Source organism: Pseudophryne corroboree, chromosome 11, assembly GCF_028390025.1.
Source record: "Pseudophryne corroboree isolate aPseCor3 chromosome 11, aPseCor3.hap2, whole genome shotgun sequence".
Classification (NCBI taxonomy): Eukaryota; Metazoa; Chordata; class Amphibia; order Anura; family Myobatrachidae; genus Pseudophryne; species Pseudophryne corroboree.
Window position 1 is genome coordinate 210,205,236 of NC_086454.1, and position 18,627 is coordinate 210,223,862.

Sequence of the window (18,627 nt, forward strand, 5' to 3'; positions counted from 1 at the left end):
CGTATAATTACAGTGGTACTGGCGTATAAGTCCAGTCCAGTGATACTGCCGTGTGTGTCCAGTGATCCTGCCGTATACTGTATGTCCATCGATACTGCCGTATATGTCCAGCGGTACTGCCGTATAACTCCAGTGACACTGCCATTTAATTCCAGTGATCCTGCTGTATAATTTCAGTGATCCTGGTGTATAATTCCAGTGGTACTAGTGTATAAATTCAGTGATCCTGCCATATAATTCTAGTGATCCTGCCATATAATTGCAGTGATCCTGACGTATAATTCCAGTGGTACTGCCATATAAGTCCAGTGATCTTGCCGTATAATTACAGTAGTACTGGCGTATAAGTCTAGTCCAGTGATACTGCTGAATATATGTCCATTGATACGGCCGTCTATGTCCAGAAGTACTGCCATACAAATCCAGTGATCCTGCTGTATAAGTCCAGTGATCCTGCCATATATATGTCCATTGTTACTGCCGTATATGTCCAGTGATCCTGCCATATATTTCCAATGATACTGGTGTATAAATCCTGTTATCATGCTGTATAATTTCAGTGATCCTGGCGTATAATTCCAGTGGTACTGGCATATAAATTCAGTGTTTCTGCCGTATAATTCTAGTGATCCTGCCGTATAATTGCAGTGATCCTGAAGTATAATTCCAGTGGTACTGCCATATAAGTCCAGTGATCCTGCCGTATAATTACAGTGGTACTGGCATATAAGTCTAGTCCAGTGATACTGCCGTATATGTCCAGTGATACTGCCGTATATGTCCATTGATACTGGCTTATATGTCCAGCTATACTGCCGTATAAACCATGTGTTCTTGCCGTATAAATCCAGTGAACCTGCGGTATAATCCCAGTGATCCTGCCATATAATTCCAGTGAGGCAGTTATATTTCCAGTGGTACTGGTGTATAAATCCAATTATCCTACCGTATAATTGCAGTAGAACTGGGGTGTAAATCCAGTCCAGTGATACTGCCGTATATGTCCAGTGATACTGCCAGAGGAAGCTCTAACATAGAGCGAAATGCGCATAGGTTAGCTGTGTGCCGTCGATGCTCATTGAATGTTTAGCCTTATAATCACTTACTTGCACTGTATATCTTTATACTATAGAGTATAGGAAGGAGACCCTATTATAGAAAGCCAAGCTGTGTGTGTATACTAGAATCTGTTCAATGTCCATTCACCATTCAGAACGAAAGGCTATGCACGATAATAGAGAGCCACTGCAAACAGGGTCAGCATAATCTGTTCTGCAGCACAACTGTATATGAATTCATGCAGGTTATTTAACTCTTGTACATATTACATCACTAAACGTGGTGCTTAGGTACATAAGATCACAAGCATTTGGAAGTGTAGGGGAACATTTAGAAGGAGTTAGGGACGATATCAGTAATTATAGGTGTATCTTGATTATAAATATCATCACCAGTAAATATATGGAGATTACTTACTGACTTCTGTGGACCTTAACATCGTGTGTATGCACTAGCAACAAAACAGCAGTCCCCGGAATAAACAGTGTGTGGTGTGTTAATAAAGATACACATATAAACTTTAGATTCCTGCAAATGCCACCACAGCTTGTGTATATCAGTAACAAACTGTAGTAACAAACAGTAATCCCTGTAATAGGGAGGGTGTGGAGTGCCAATATAAATATTTACGTATATATAAAAAAATCTCTGACTCCTGCAAATACTATTATAGTTTGTGTGTACCAGGAATAAACAGCAGTCCCTTCAGTAATCAGTGTCCAGAATGCACATGATCCATGAGGAATTATAGAGTATTGTGTAGATAAGCACAGGATCAGATGTGAAGAAAACACACTGGGATATTTAACATTATTGATATAAATAGGGTGAATTACAATCTGGAACGTATTTTTCTGTTTGTGGAATAGTGTCAGCAATCACAGGTGTTTAATTATATGCACCTATGTTACGTAATTATATACACAGAAAACAATAGGGACATTAAAATTAAGGCACAACTAATAAACCTGTATGTGTTAAGTCTGTACGAGTGTCCCAAGCATATTAATAGGGGCAGGATGTTAAGAACTTGAAATACAACCCACATGGCAACATTTGTTGCAGATGATGCTGAATTGATACAGCAGAAATACCAAGGCTGTTACTAAACAGTTGTTGCCATTTCTTACATACTTGGCAATATTACACTGAAAAAACAAGAGTTACCAGAATAAGAAAGTGAATGGACACATTATAAGCACAAAGGCTGTGATCTAAATGTTAAATTGAGGGTTATTCTTCCATTTTATGTGGTTAATCCGTGGGACCAATACACAATATAAAGATATATAACAAGCAGAATATTATTTGGGTATAGGTGCAAGTATATATTACACACAGAAATCCAGGACAAGGATGGGATTATACTATTATCTATAGTGGATATACACATGAATAATCAAGGCTATACATTGTACTCATCATAAGAGTATATTGAGAATATAGAAGTATCAATAGGCGGCACACAATTTGGTTTTAAATATTTTTATTTTCACACAAGACAGAAATCTGTCTAATAAAGATTTTTTCTTTCTTCACGTTTTTCTATTTCTATTAATTTTAAATATTTCGCTTTAGTATGGCCGAATAATAAGGCCATAATAATATCACATGTGGAACACAAGCTAGGAATATTCCACGTGGATATTGGCTACTTTTGCTGGAGGACATGTATCCAATAATGAGTTTATGGAATTACTAAATCACTTGTAAATGGGATGGAGTGCACCCAAGGAAACTGATCTCTGTTGCAATTTCTCTTTTTCATACTGCCATATATGTCCAGTGATGTCCAGTGATACTGATGTATATGTCCATTGATGTTACGATATATATGTCCAGCGGTACTGCCATCATCGGTACAGCCATATATATATATACAGTGATCCTGACGTACACGTACACTTTTACACGTTTGGTGTATAAGTGACATTTCCCCCTTCACATGAATTTAATGAGTTATGTGAAAAAGCGTGGGATTCCCCTGATAGGAAAGTACTGATTTCCAAAAGATTACTTATGGCGTATCCTTTCCCGCCAACGGATAGGTTACGCTGGGAATCCTCCCATAGGGTAGACAAAGCGTTGACGCGCTTATCTAAGAAGGTGGCCCTGCCGTCATACGATACGGCCACCCTAAAGGATCCTGTGGATAGGAAGCAGGAAGGTATACTGAAGTCTGTTTATACACATTCTGGTACTCTTCTGAGGCCAGCAATTGCTTCGGCCTGGATGTGTAGTGCTGTAGCAGCATGGACAGATACTCTGTCTGAGGAGTTAGATACCCTAGACAGGGAGACTGACCCTAGGACATATCAAAGACGCTGTCCTATATATGCGGGATGCCCAGAGGGACATTTGCCTGCTGGGCTCTAGAATAAACGCAATGTCTATTTCTGCCAGAAGGGTCCTGTGGACTCGGCAATGGACAGGTGATGCCGACTCTAAAAAACACATGGAGGTGTTACCTTATAAGGGTGAGGAATTGTTTGGGGACGGTCTCTCGGACCTAGTTTCCACAGCTACGGCTGGGAAGTCAAATTTCTTGCCATATATTCCCTCACAGCCAAAGAAAGCACCGTATTAACAAATGCAGTCCTTTCGTTCACAAAAAAGCAAGAAAGTCAGAGGTGCATCCTTTCTTGCCAGAGGCAGGGGTAGAGGAAAAAAGCTGCACCATGCAGCTAGTTCCCAGGAACAAAAGTCCTCCCCGGCTTCCACTAAATCCACCGCATGACGCTGGTGCTCCACAGGCGGAACCAGGAGCGGTGGGGGCGCGTCTCCAAAATTTCAGCCACCAGTGGGTTCGCTCACGGGTGGATCCTTGGGCTATACAAATTGTGTCTCAAGGATACAAGCTGCAATTCGAGGTGACGCCCCCTCACCGTTACCTAAAATCGGCCTTGCCAGCTTCCCCCAGGGAAAGGGAGGTTGTGTTGGCAGCAATTCACAAGCTATATCTCCAGCAGGTGGTAGTGAAGGTTCCCCTCCTTCAACAGGGAAGGGGTTACTGTTCCACCATGTTTGTTGTACCGAAACCGTACGGTTCGGTCAGATCCATTTTGAATTTAAAATCCCTGAATATTTATCTGAAGAAATTCAAGTTCAAGAAGGAATCACTCAGAGCGGTCATTGCAAGCCTGGAGGAAGGGGATTTTATGGTGTCTCTGGACATCAAGGATGTGTACTTGCATGTCCCCATTTATCCACCTCATCAGGAGTACCTCAGGTTTGTGGTACAGGACTGTCATTACCAATTCCAGACGTTGCCGTTTGGCCTGTCCACGGCACCGAGAATATTTACCAAGGTGATGGCGGAAATGATGGTGCTCCTTCGGAAGCAAGGGGTTAAAATTATCCCATACTTGGACGATCTCCTCATAAAGGCGAGGTCCAGGGAGCGGTTGCTGATCAGCGTAGCACACTCTCAGGAAGTGTTGCGACAGCACGGCTGGATTCTGAATATTCCAAAGTCGCAGCTGATTCCTACGACGCGTCTGCCCTTCTTGGGCATGATTCTGGACACAAACCAGAAAAAGGTGTTTCTCCCGGAGGAGAAGGCTCAGGAGCTTGTGACTCTGGTCAGAGTCCTCCTAAAACCAAAACAGGTATCGGTGCATCACTGCACACGAGTCCTGGGAAAGATGGTGGCTTCATACGAAGCCATTCCCTTCGGCAGGTTCCATGCAAGGATCTTTCAGTGGGATCTGTTGGACAAGTTGTCCGGATCGCATCTTCAGATGCATTGGCTGATCACCCTGTCCCCCAGGACCAGGGTGTCTCTTCTGTGGTGGCTGCAAAGTGCTCACCTCCTCGAGGGCCGCAGGTTCGGCATACAGGACTGGGTCCTGGTGACCACGAATGCAAGCCTCCGAGGATGGGGGGCAGTCACTCAGGGAAGAAACTTCCAGGGGCTGTGGTCAAGTCAGGAGACTTGACTGCACATCAATATCCTGGAACTAAGGGCCATATTCAACGCCCTGAGTCAAGCGGAGCCTCTGCTTCGAAACCAACCAGTGCTGATTCAGTCAGACAACATCACTGCAGTGGCCCATTTAAACCACCAGGGTGGCACAAGAAGCAGGGTGGCAATGGTAGAAGCCACCAGGATTCTTCGTTGGGCGGAGAATCACGTACTAGCAGTGTTCATTCCGGGAGTGGACAACTGGGAAGCAGACTTCCTCAGCAGGCACGACCTCCACCCGGGAGAGTGGGGACTTCATCAAGAAGCCTTCGTGCAGATTGCAAATTGATGGGAGCTGCCTAAGGTGGACATGATGGCGTCCCGTCTCAACAGAAAGCTAAAAAGGTATTGCGCCAGGTCAAGGGACCCTCAGGCGATAGCTGTGGACGCACTCGTAACACCGTGGGTGTTCCAGTCGGTCTATGTGTTTCCTCCTCTTCCTCTCATACCAAAGGTGCTGAGAATTGTAAGAAAAAGAGGAGTGAGAACAATACTCATTGTTCCGGATTGGCCAAGAAGGACTTGGTACCCGGATTTGCAAGAAATGCTCACAGAGGACCCATGGCCTCTGCCTCTCAGACAGGACCTGTTACAACATGGGCCCTGTCTGTTCCAAGACTTACCGCGGCTGCGTTTAACGGCATGGCGGTTGAACGCCGGATCCTAGCGGAAAAAGGCATTCCGGATGAAGTTATTCCTACGCTGATAAAGGCTAGGAAGGACGTGACAGCAAAGCATTATCACCGTATATGGCGAAAATATGTTGCTTGGTGTGAGGCCAGGAAGGCCCCTACAGAGGAATTCCAGCTGGGTCGATTCCTGCACTTCCTGCAGTCAGGAGTGACAATGGGCCTAAAGTTAGGGTCCATAAAGGTCCAGATTTAGGCCCTATCCATTTTCTTTCAGAAAGAACTGGCTTCACTGCCTGAGTTTCAGACGTTTGTTAAGGGAGTGCTGCATATTCAACCCCCTTTTGTGCCACCAGTGGCACCTTGGGATCTTAATGTGGTGTTGAGTTTCCTGAAATCCCACTGGTTTAAGCCACTTAAGACCGTGGAGCTAAAGTATCTCACGTGGAAAGTGGTCATGCTGTTGGCCTTAGCTTCGGCTAGGCGGGTGTCAGAATTGGCGGCTTTGTCATGTAAAAGCCCCTATCTGGTTTTCCATATGGATAGGGCAGAATTGCGAACTCGTCCGCAATTTCTGCCAAAGGTGGTGTCATCCTTTCATTTGAACCAACCTATTGTGGTGCCTGCGGTTAATTGTGACTTGGAGGATTCCAAGTTGCTTGACGCAGTCCGGGCTTTGAAGATTTATGTGACCAGAATGGCTGGAGTCAGGAAGACTGACTTGCTGTTTGTCCTGTATGCATCCAACAAGCTGGGTGCTCCGGCTTCAAAGCAAACTATTGCTCGCTGGATCTGTGGCACGATTCAGCAGGCTCATTTGGCGGCTGGATTGCCGCATCCAAAATCAGTGAAAGCCCATTCCACAAGAAAGGTGGGCTCTTCTTTGGCGGCTGCCCGAGGGGTCTCGGCATTACAGCTTTGCCAAGCTGCTACTTGGTCGGGTTCAAACACATTTGCAAAATTCTACAAGTCTGATACCCTGGCTGAGGAGGACCTTGTGTTTGCCCATTCGGTGCTGCAGAGTCATCCGCACTCTCCCGCCCGTTTGGGAGCTTTGGTATAATCCCCATGGTCCTTACGGAGTACCCAGCATCCACTAGAACGTCAGAGAAAATAAGAATTTACTCACCGGTAATTCTATTTCTCGTAGTCCGTAGTGGATGCTAGGAGCCCATCCCAAGTGCGGACTCTCTGCAATACATGTATATAGTTATTGCTTAACTAAAGGGTTATTGTTATGAGCCATCTGTTAAATGAGGCTCATTTGTTGTACATATGTTGTACATACTGTTAACTGGGTATAGTTATCACAAGTTGTATGGTGTGATTGGTGTGGCTGGTATGAGTCTTACCCTGGATTCCAAATCCTTTCCTAGTAATGTCAGCTCTTCCGGGCACAGTTTCCCTAGCTGAGGTCTGGAGGAGGGGTATAGAGGGAGGAGCCAGTGCACACCAGATATAGTACCTAATCTTTCTTTTAAGAGTGCCCAGTCTCCTTCGGAGCCCGTATATTCCCCATGGCCCTTACGGAGTCCCCAGCATCCACTAGGACGTTAGAGAAAATAAGATTTTACTCACCGGTAAATCTATTTCTCGTAGTCCGTAGTGGATGTTGGGCGCCCGTCCCAAGTGCGGACTTTCTGCAATACGTGTATATGGTTATTGCTTACTAAAGGGTTATGTTATGTGGCATCAGTTGAGTGATGCTTGTTCTTTGTTCATACTGTTACCTGGGTATATTATCACAAGTTGTACGGTGTGATTGGTGTGGCTGGTATGAGTCTTACCCTGGATTCCAAAAATCCTTTCCTTGTACTGTCAGCTCTTCCAGGCACAGTTTCCTTAACTGAGGTCTGAAGGAGGGGCATAGAGGGAGGAGCCAGTGCACACCAGGTAGTACTAAATCTTTCTTTAGAGTGCCCAGTCTCCTGCGGAGCCCGTCTATTCCCCAGCATCCACTACGGACTAAGAGAAATAGATTCACCGGTGAGTAAAATCTTATTGTTACTGCCATATATGTCCAGTGATCCTGCCGTATATTTCCAGTGATATTGATGTATAAGTCCTGTTATCCTGGTGTATAATTACAGTGGTAATGGCGTATAAGTCCAGTCCAGTGATACTGCTGTATATGTCCAGTGATACTGCCATATATGTCTATTGATATTGCCGTATATGTACAGTGGTACTGCCGTATATGTCCAGCGGTACTGCAATATAAATACAGTGATCCTGACGTATAATTCCAGTAATCCTGCCGTATATACTGTATGTCCATTTATACTGCCGTATATGTCCAGTGATCCTGCCGTATAATTCCAGTGAGCCTGCCGTATAATTCCAGTAGTACTGGGATATACAGTAAGTACAGTGATCCTGCCGTATAAATACAGTGGTACTGGCTTATAAATCTAGTCCAGTGATACTGCCATATATGTCCAGCGGTACTGCCGTATATGTCCACTGGTACTGCCGTATAAATGCAGTTATCCTGCTGTATAAATTCAGTGATCCTGCTGTATAATTCCAGTGATCCTGCCGTATAATTCCAGTGTTCCTGTTGTATAATTCCATTGATACTACCGTATAATTCCAGTGATCATGCCGTAAAATTCCAGTAATCCTGCTGTATAATTACTAGTGATGTGCACCGGAAATTTTTTGGGTTTTGTGTTTTGGTTTTGGGTTCGGTTCCGCGGACGTGTTTTGGGTTCGAACGCGTTTTGGCAAAACCTCACCGAATTTTTTTTGTCGGATTCGGGTGTGTTTTGGATTCGGGTGTTTTTTTCAAAAAAACTTAAAAAACAGCATAAATCATAGAATTTGGGGGTCATTTTGATCCCATAGTATTATTAACCTCAATAACCATAATTTCCACTCATTTCCAGTCTATTCTGAACACCTCACACCTCACAATCTTATTTTTAGTCCTAAAATTTGCACCGAGGTAGCTGTGTGACTAAGCTAAGCGACCCAAGTGGCCGACACAAACACCTGGCCCATCTAGGAGTGGCACTGCAGTGTCAGACAGGATGGCCCTTCAAAAAAATACTCCCCAAACAGCACATGACGCAAAGAAAAAAAGAGGCGCAATGAGGTAGCTGTGTGACTAAGATAAGCGACCCAAGTGGCCGACACAAACACCTGGCCCATCTAGGAGTGGAACTGCAGTGTCATGCAGGATGGCCCTTCAAAAAAATACTCCCCAAACAGCACATGATGCAAAGAAAAAAAGAGGCGCAATGAGGTAGCTGTGTGACTAAGATAAGCGACCCAAGTGGCTGACACAAACACCTGGCCCATCTAGGAGTGGCACTGCAGTGTCAGACAGGATGGCCCTTCAAAAAAATACTCCCCAAACAGCACATGACGCAAAGAAAAAAAGAGGCGCAATGAGGTAGCTGTGTGACTAAGATAAGCGACCCAAGTGGCCGACACAAACACCTGGCCCATCTAGGAGTGCCACTGCAGTGTCACGCAGGATGGCCCTTCAAAAAAATACTCCCCAAACAGCACATGATGCAAAGAAAAAAAGAGGCGCAATGAGGTAGCTGTGTGACTAAGATAAGCGACCCAAGTGGCCGACACAAACACCTGGCCCATCTAGGAGTGCCACTGCAGTGTCACGCTGGATGGCCCTTCAAAAAAAATTCTCCCCAAACAGCACATGACGCAAAGAAAAAAAGAGGCGCAATGAGGTAGCTGTGTGACTAAGATAAGCGACCCAAGTGGCCGACACAAACACCTGGCCCATCTAGGAGTGGCACTGCAGTGTCACGCAGGATGGCCCTTCAAAAAAATACTCCCCAAACAGCACATGACGCAAAGAAAAAAAGAGGCGCAATGAGGTAGCTGTGTGACTAAGATAAGCGACCCAAGTGGCCGACACAAACACCTGGCCCATCTAGGAGTGGCACTGCAGTGTCAGACAGGATGGCCCTTCAAAAAAATACTCCCCAAACAGCACATGACGCAAAGAAAAAAAGAGGCGCAATGAGGTAGCTGTGTGACTAAGATAAGCGACCCAAGTGGCCGACACAAACACCTGGCCCATCTAGGAGTGCCACTGCAGTGTCACGCAGGATGGCCCTTCAAAAAAATACTCCCCAAACAGCACATGACGCAAAGAAAAAAAGAGGCGCAATGAGGTAGCTGTGTGACTAAGATAAGCGACCCAAGTGGCCGACACAAACACCTGGCCCATCTAGGAGTGGCACTGCAGTGTCAGACAGGATGGCCCTTCAAAAAATACTCCCCAAACAGCACATGACGCAAAGAAAAAAAATAGGCGCAATGAGGTAGCTGTGTGACTAAGATAAGCGACCCAAGTGGCCGACACAAACACCTGGCCCATCTAGGAGTGGCACTGCAGTGTCATGCAGTATGGCCCTTCAAAAAAATACTCCCCAAACAGCACATGACGCAAAGAAAAAAAGAGCCGCACCAAGGTCGCTGTGTGACTAAGTTAAGCGACACAAGTGGCCGACACAAACACCTGGCCCATCTAGTAGTGGCACTGCAGTGTCAAGCAGGATGGCCCTTCAAAAAAATACTCCCCAAACAGCACGTGACGCAAAGAAAAATGAAAGATAAAAAAGGAGCAAGATGGAATTGTCCTTGGGCCCTCCCACCCACCCTTATGTTGTAAAAACAGGACATGCACACTTTAACGAACCCATCATTTCAGCGACAGGGTCTGCCACACGACTGTGACTGAAATGACTGGTTGGTTTGGGCCCCCACCAAAAAAGAAGCAATCAATCTCTCCTTGCACAAACTGGCTCTACGGAGGCAAGATGTCCACCTCATCATTATCGTCCGATTCATCACACCTTTCACTGTGTACATCCCCCTCCTCACAGATTATTAATTCGTCCCCACTGGAATCCACCATCTCAGGTCCCCGTGTACTTTCTGGAGGCAATTGCTGCTGGTGAATGTCTCCACAGAGGAATTGATTATAATTCATTTTAATGAACATCATCTTCTCCACATTTTCTGGAAGTAACCTCGTACGCCGATTGCTGACAAGGTGAGCGGCGGCACTAAACACTCTTTCGGAGTACACACTGGAGGGAGGGCAACTTAGGTAGAATAAAGCCAGTTTCTGCAAGGGCCTCCAAATTGCCTCTTTTTCCTGCCAGTATACGTACGGACTGTCTGACGTGCCTACTTGGATGCGGTCACTCATATAATCCTCCACCATTCTTTCAATGGTGAGAGAATCATATGCAGTGACAGTAGACAACATGTCAGTAATCGTTGGCAGGTCCTTCAGTCCGGACCAGATGTCAGCACTCGCTCCAGACTGCCCTGCATCACCGCCAGCGGGTGGGCTCGGAATTCGTACCTTTTCCTCGCACCCCCAGTTGCGTGAGAATGTGAAGGAGGAGCTGTTGACAGGTCGCGTTCCGCTTGACTTGACAATTTTCTCACCAGCAGGTCTTTGAACCTCTGCAGACTTGTGTCTGCCGGAAAGAGAGATACAACGTAGGTTTTAAATCTAGGATCGAGCTCGGTGGCCAAAATGTAGTGCTCTGATTTCAACAGATTGACCACCCGTGAATCCTGGTTAAGCGAATGAAGGGCTCCATCCACAAGTCCCACATGCCTAGCGGAATCGCTCTGTTTTAGCTCCTCCTTCAATGCCTCCAGCTTCTTCTGCAAAAGCCTGATGAGGGGAATGACCTGACTCAGGCTGGCAGTGTCTGAACTGACTTCACGTGTGGCAAGTTCAAAAGGTTGGAGAACCTTGCACAACGTTGAAATCATTCTCCACTGCGCTTGAGACAGGTGCATTCCACCTCCTTTGCCTATATCGTAGGCAGATGTATAGGCTTGAATGGCCTTTTGCTGCTCCTCCATCCTCTGAAGCATATAGAGGGTTGAATTCCACTTTGTTACCACCTCTTGCTTCAGATGATGGCAGGGCAGGTTCAGGTGTTTTTGGTGGTGCTCCAGTCTTCTGTACGCGGTGCCTGTACGCCGAAAGTGGCCCGCAATTCTTCTGGCCACCGACAGCATCTCTTGCACGCTCCTGTCGTTTTTTAAATAATTCTGCACCACCAAATTCAAGGTATGTGCAAAACATGGGACGTGCTGGAATTTGCCCAGATGTAATGCACGCACAATATTGCTGGCGTTGTCAGATGCCACAAATCCCCAGGAGAGTCCAATTGGGGAAAGCCATTCTACAATGATCTTCCTCAGTTGCCGTAAGAGGTTTTCAGCTGTGTGCGTATTCTGGAAAGCGGTGATACAAAGCGTAGCCTGCCTAGGAACAAGTTGGCGTTTGCGAGATGCTGCTACTGGTGCCGCCGCTGCTGTTCTTGCAGCGGGAGGCAATACATCTACCCAGTGGGCTGTCACAGTCATGTAGTCCTGAGTCTGCCCTGCTCCACTTGTCCACATGTCCGTGGTTAAGTGGACATTGGGTACAACCGCATTTTTTAGGACACTGGTGACTCTTTTTCTGAGGTCTGTGTACATTCTCGGTATCGCCTGCCTAGAGAAATGGAACCTAGATGGTATTTGGTAACGGGGACACAGTACCTCAATCAAGTCTATAGTTGTCTCTGAAGTAACGATGGATACCGGAAACGCGTTTCTCACCGCCCAGGCTGCCAAGGCCTCAGTTATCCGTTTTGCAGCAGGATGACTGCTGTGATATTTCATCTTCCTCGCAAAGGACTGTTGGACTGTCAATTGCTTACTGGAAGTAGTACAAGTGGTCTTCCGACTTCCCCTCTGGGATGCCGATCGACTCCCAGCAGCAACAACAGCAGCACCAGCAGCAGTAGGCGTTACACTCAAGGATGCATCGGAGGAATCCCAGGCAGGAGAGGACTCGTCAGACTTGCCAGTGACATGGCCTGCAGGACTATTGGCTTTCCTGGGTAAGGATGAAATTGACACTGAGGGAGTTGGTGGTGTGGTTTGCGTGAGCTTGGTTACAAGAGGAAGGGATTTACTGGTCAGTGGACTGCTTCCGCTGTCGCCCAAAGTTTTTGAACTTGTCACTGACTTATGATGAATGCGCTGCAGGTGACGTATAAGGGAGGATGTTCCGAGGTGGTTAACGTCCTTACCCCTACTTATTACAGCTTGACAAAGGCAACACACGGCTTGACACCTATTGTCCGCATTTGTGTTGAAATAATTCCACACCGAAGAGCTGATTTTTTTTGTATTTTGACCAGGCATGTCAATGGCCATATTCCTCCCACGGACAACAGGTGTCTCCCCGGGTGCCTGACTTAAACAAACCACCTCACCATCAGAATCCTCCTTGTCAATTTCCTCCCCAGCGCCAGCAACACCCATATCCTCATCCTGGTGTACTTCAACACTGACATCTTCAATTTGACTATCAGGAACTGGACTGCGGGTGCTCCTTCCAGCACTTGCAGGGGGCGTGCAAATGGTGGAAGGCGCAAGCTCTTCCCGTCCAGTGTTGGGAAGGTCAGGCATCGCAACCGACACAATTGGACTCGACACAATTGGACTCTCCTTGGGGATTTGTGATTTCGAAGAACGCACAGTTCTTTGCTGTGCTTTTGCCAGCTTAAGTCTTTTCATTTGTCTAGCGAGAGGCTGAGTGCTTCCATCCTCATGTGAAGCTGAACCACTAGCCATGAACATAGGCCAGGGCCTCAGCCGTTCCTTGCCACTTCGTGTCGTAAATGTCATATTGGCAAGTTTACGCTTCTCCTCAGACGCTTTTAATTTTGATTTTTGGGTCATTTTTTTACTGATCTTTTGTGTTTTGGATTTTACATGCTCTGTACTATGACATTGGGCATCGGCCTTGGCAGACGACGTTGATGGCATTTCATCGTCTCGGCCATGACTAGTGGCAGCAGCTTCAGCACGAGGTGGAAGTGGATCTTGATCTTTCCCTATTTTTTTAACCTCCACATTTTTGTTCTCCATATTTTGCGCACAACTAAAAGCCACCACAGGTATACAATGTAGATGGATGGATAGTATAGTATTATTACTTATGGACAACGAGTGACGACACAGAGGTAGGTACAGCCGTGGCCTACCGTACTGCTATATATATAATATATACAGAATAATAATAACGGACCTGGTGGACACTGTCAGCAGACTGCTAAACTAGTATGAAGAAAAAAAAGCCACCACAGGTATACAATGTAGATGGATGGATAGTATAGTATTATTACTTATGGACGACGAGTGACGACACAGAGGTAGGTACAGCCGTAGCCTACCGTACTGCTATATATATAATATATACAGAATAATAATAACGGACCTGGTGGACACTGTCAGCAGACTGCTAAACTAGTATGAAGAAAAAAAAGCCACCACAGGTATACAATGTAGATGGATGGATAGTATAGTATTATTACTTATGGACGACGAGTGACGACACAGAGGTAGGTACAGCCGTGGCCTACCGTACTGCTATATATATAATATATACAGAATAATAATAACGGACCTGGTGGACACTGTCAGCAGACTGCTAAACTAGTATGAAGAAAAAAAGCCACCACAGGTATACAATGTAGATGGATGGATAGTATAGTATTATTACTTATGGACGACGAGTGATGACACAGAGGTAGGTACAGCCGTGGCCTACCGTACTGCTATATATATAATATATACAGAATAATAATAACGGACCTGGTGGACACTGTCAGCAGACTGCTAAACTAGTATGAAGAAAAAAAAGCCACCACAGGTATACAATGTAGATGGATGGATAGTATAGTATTATTACTTATTGACGACGAGTGACTACACAGAGGTAGGTACAGCCGTGGCCTACCGTACTGTTATATATATAATATATACAGAATAATAATAACAGACCTGGTGGACACTGTCAGCAGACTGCTAAACTAGTATGAAGAAAAAAAGCCACCACAGGTATACAATGTAGATGGATGGATAGTATACTATTATTACTTATGGACGACGAGTGACGACACAGAGGTAGGTACAGCCGTGGCCTGCCGTACTGCTATATATATAATATATACAGAATACTAACGGACCTGGTGGACACTGTCAGCAGACTGCTAAACTAGTATGAAGAAAAAAAAGCCACCACAGGTATACAATGTAGATGGATACTATTATTACTTATGGACGACGAGTGACGACACAGAGGTAGGTACAGCCGTGGCCTACCGTACTGCTATACATATAATATACTGTATAATAAATGGACCTGGTGGACACTGTCAGCAGACTGCTAAACTAGTATGAAGAAAAAAAAGCCACCACAGGTATACAATGTAGATGGATGGATAGTATAGTATTATTACTTATTGACGACGAGTGACGACACAGAGGTAGGTACAGCCGTGGCCTACCGTACTGTTATATATATAATATATACAGAATAATAATAACAGACCTGGTGGACACTGTCAGCAGACTGCTAAACTAGTATGAAGAAAAAAAGCCACCACAGGTATACAATGTAGATGGATGGATAGTATACTATTATTACTTATGGACGACGAGTGACGACACAGAGGTAGGTACAGCCGTGGCCTGCCATACTGCTATATATATAATATATACAGAATACTAACGGACCTGGTGGACACTGTCAGCAGACTGCTAAACTAGTATGAAGAAAAAAAAGCCACCACAGGTATACAATGTAGATGGATACTATTATTACTTATGGACGACGAGTGACGACACAGAGGTAGGTACAGCCGTGGCCTACCGTACTGCTATACATATAATATACTGTATAATAAATGGACCTGGTGGACACTGTCAGCAGACTGCTAAACTACTAGTATAAAGAAAAAAGCCACCACAGGAGTGTTTTTCAGGCAGACAAACGTATACTGGACTGGTGGTCACTGTCAGCAAAACTGTGCACTGTACTCCTGCTATAACTGCTCCCCAGTACCCACAATTATTCAGTGTGAGCAGTGCACGCAGCACAGATAGATCATGCAGCACACTGAGCACAGATATGGTATGGAGCGTTTTTTTTCAGGCAGAGAACGGATTAAACTGGTGGTCACACTCACTACTATCAGCAAAACCCTGCACTGTACTCCTAACAGCTGCTCCCCGTCCCCAATCCTCCCCACAATTATAACAATGTCACTCTTAGTCTTTTCTATTATGACTATAACGGAGAGGACGCCAGCCACGTCCTCTCCCTATCAATCTCAATGCACGTGTGAAAATGGCGGCGACGCGCGGCTGCTTATATAGAATCCGAATCTCGCGAGAATCCGACAGCGGGATGATGACGTTCGGACGCGCTCGGTTTACCCGAGCCACACGGGAGAATCCGAGCACGGCTTGGACCCGTGTAAAAAGGCTGAAGTTCGGGGGGGTTCGGTTTCCGAGAAACCGAACCCGCTCATCACTAATAATCACAGTGGTCTGGTGTATAAATCCAGTGATCCTACCATATAATTCCAGTGGGACTGGCGTATAAATCAGTCCAGAGGTACTGTCATATAAATCAGTGCAGCGGTACAGTCATATAAATCCAGTGATCCTGATGTATAATCCAGTGATCCTGCCGTATAATTCCAGTGATCCTGCCGTATAATTGCATTGATCCTCCCGTATAAATCAAGTGATCCTGACATATAATTCCAGTGGTCCTGCCGTATAATTCCAGTGATCTTGCCATATATTTCCAGTGATCCTGATGTATAATTACAGTGATTCTGCCGTATAATTACAGTGATCCAGCCGTATAATTGCACTGATCCTGCCATATATGTCCAGTGATACTGCCGTATAATTCCAGTGATCCTGCCGTATAATTCCAGTGGTAATGGCATATAACTCCAGTGATCCTGCTGTATATGTCCAATGTTACTGCTGTATATGTCCAGCGGTATTGCCGTATATGTCCAGCGGTACTGCCGTGTAAATGCAGTGATCCTGCAATATATTTACAGTGGTACTGGCGTATAAGTCCAGTGATCCTGCAATATAATTACAGTGGTACTGGCGTATAAATCCAGTGATCCTACCGTATAATTAAAGTGGTACTGGCGTATAAATCCAGTCCAGTGTTACTGCCTTTTACGTCCAGTGATCCTGTCGTATACTGTATGTCCATCGATACTGTCGTATATATCCAGCGGTACTGTCTTTTAACTCCTGTGACACTGCCATTTAATTCCAGTGATCCTGCTGTATAATTCCAGTGATCTTGGCGTATAATTCCAGTGATCCTGTCTTATAATTCCAGAGGTACTGGCGTATAAATTCAGTGATCCTGCCGTATAATTCTAGTGATCCTGCCGTATAGTCGCACTGATCCTGCCGTATATGTCGAGTGATACTGCCATATAATTCCAGTGCTCCCGCCGTATAATTCCAGTGGTAATGGCATATAAATCCAGTGATCCTACCGTATAATTACAGTGGTACTGGCGTATAAGTCTAGTCCAGTGATACTGCCATATTTGTCCAGTGTTACTGCTGTATTTGTCCACTGATACTGGCGTATATGTCCAGCGGTACTGCCGTATATGTCCAGCTATACTGCCGTATAAATCCAGTGATCCTGCCGTATAAATCCAGTGAACCTGCCTTATAATTCCAGTGATCCTGTCATATATTTCCAGTGGTACTGGTGTATATGTTCAGTTATCCTGCCGTATAATTACAGTGGACTGGCCTATAAATCCAGTCCAGTGTTACTGCCGTATATGTCCAGTGATCCTGCCGTATACTCTATGTCCATCGATACTGCGGTATATGTCCATCGGTACTGCCGTATAACTCCAGTGACACTGCCATTTAATTCCAGTAATCCTGCCGTATAATTCTAGTGATCCTGTCATATAATTCAAGTGGTACTGGCGTATAAGTCTAGTGATCCTGCCGTATAATTCTAGTGATCCTACAGTATAATTCTAGTGATCCTGCAGTATATGTCCAGTATTCCTGCCGTATAATTCCAGTGATCCTGCCGTATAATTCCAGTGGTGCTGGCGTATAAGTCTATTCCAGTGATACTGCCGTATATGTCCAGTGATACTGGCGTATATGTCCTGCGGTACTGCCGTATATGTCCAGCGATACTGTCGTATAAATCCAATGATCCTGCTGTATAAATCCAGTGAACCTGCCGTATAATACCAGTTATCCTGCTGTATAATTCCAGTGATCCTGCCATATATTTCCAGTGGAACTGGTTTGTAAATCCAGTTATCCTGCCGTATAATTACAGTGGTACTGGCGTATAAGTCCAGTCCAGTGATACTGCCGAATATGTCCAGTGATACTGACGTATATGTCCATTGATATTGCGGTACATGTCCAATGGTACTGCCGTCAGTGGTACTGCCGTATAAATACAGTGATCATGCCGTATATTTCCAGTGATCCTACAGTATAAGTCCGGTGATACTGCCGTATATGTCCATTGATACTGCCGTATATTGTCAGTGATCCTGCAGTATAAGTCCAGTGTTCCTGCAGTATAATTCCAGTGATCCTGTTGTATAATTCCAGTGGTACTGGTGTAAAAGACCAGTGATCCTGATGTATAATTTAAGTGGTACTGGCGTATAAGCCCAGTGATCCTTCCGAATAATTAAAGTGGTACTGGCATATAAATCTAGTCCAGTGATACTGCCATATATGTCCAGTGATACTGCTGTATATGTCCATTGATACTGCTGTATATGTCCAGCGGTACTGCCGTATATGTTCAGCGGTACTGCCGTATAAATCCAGTGATCCTGCCGTATAATTCCAGTGATCCTGCCGTATATATCTCCATTGATACTGACGTATATGTCCAGTGATCCTGTCATATATTTCCAGTGATACTGGTGTATAAATCCAATTATGCTGCCGTATAATTACAGTGCTACTGGCGTATAAGTCCAGTCCAGTGATACTGCTGTATATGTCCAGTTATACTGCCGTATATGTCCATTGATATTGCCGTATATGTCCAGTGGTACTGCCGTATATATGTCCAGCAGT